The sequence below is a fragment of the Corvus brachyrhynchos genome, unplaced genomic scaffold, assembly GCF_000691975.1.
Source record: "Corvus brachyrhynchos isolate BGI_N302 unplaced genomic scaffold, ASM69197v1 scaffold309, whole genome shotgun sequence".
NCBI classification, from domain to species: Eukaryota; Metazoa; Chordata; class Aves; order Passeriformes; family Corvidae; genus Corvus; species Corvus brachyrhynchos.
In genome coordinates, this window is record NW_008240227.1 from 185,081 (window position 1) to 185,757 (window position 677).

At 69.0% G+C, this 677-nt stretch overlaps 1 protein-coding gene across 1 annotated transcript in view; it reads right to left on the reverse strand.

Moving 5' to 3' along the window:
- The window catches only part of SEMA7A (semaphorin 7A (John Milton Hagen blood group)), a 33,525-nt gene that overhangs the window by 20,286 nt on the left and 12,562 nt on the right, over positions 1-677 (reverse strand). The window lies entirely within an intron of this gene.

A 677-nucleotide genomic window follows, 5' to 3' on the forward strand; every position in this document is an offset into this window, starting at 1 on the left:
CCCCGCATCCAGCACCGCCCGCATGCCAGCTGTGGGATCAGGGATCCCTCTCCCACCCTGGCAGCCTCTCCAGGCAACGCCGGAGAGATTTGGGTCCTGCACCTCCTTCCCAGGGCCAGGAGGGATGGACAGGGCTGGGATGGCCAGGAGGGATGGACAAGGTTTGGATCCCCAGACCAGAGCCCAGGTGGGACAGGGGAACCTAAAGCCACAACTCCCGGGGCTCCGTGCCCCAGACAGGAACCAAAAGTGGCTGCAAGGCCCCAGAAGCCCCAGCCGGCAGCAGAGCCGCCCGTCTGCCCCTGCCCTTCCTCTTTCACAGCGCGGCTTTTCCAGCTCCCCTTCCCTACAAACCCCGCCGTTCCTGCGTGCCCAGCTCGGCTGCGGGAGGCTGGCCCTGTGCTGCAGGGGGGACTGGCCCCTCCTGGGTGTCTGCTGACCCCTCCGGGGTGTCTGCTGTCCCCTCCTGGGTGTCTGCTGTCCCCTCTGGGTGTCTGCTGACCCCTCCGGGGTGTCTGCTGTCCCCTCCGGGTGTCTGCTGACCCCTCTGGGTGTCTGCTGTCCCCTCCGGGTGTCTGCTGACCCCTCTGGGTGTCTGCTGTCCCCTCCCGGGTGTCTGCTGTCCCCCCATGGGCTCCCCGGTCCCGCAGCCACCCCCGGGCAGCCCCGCCTGCCGC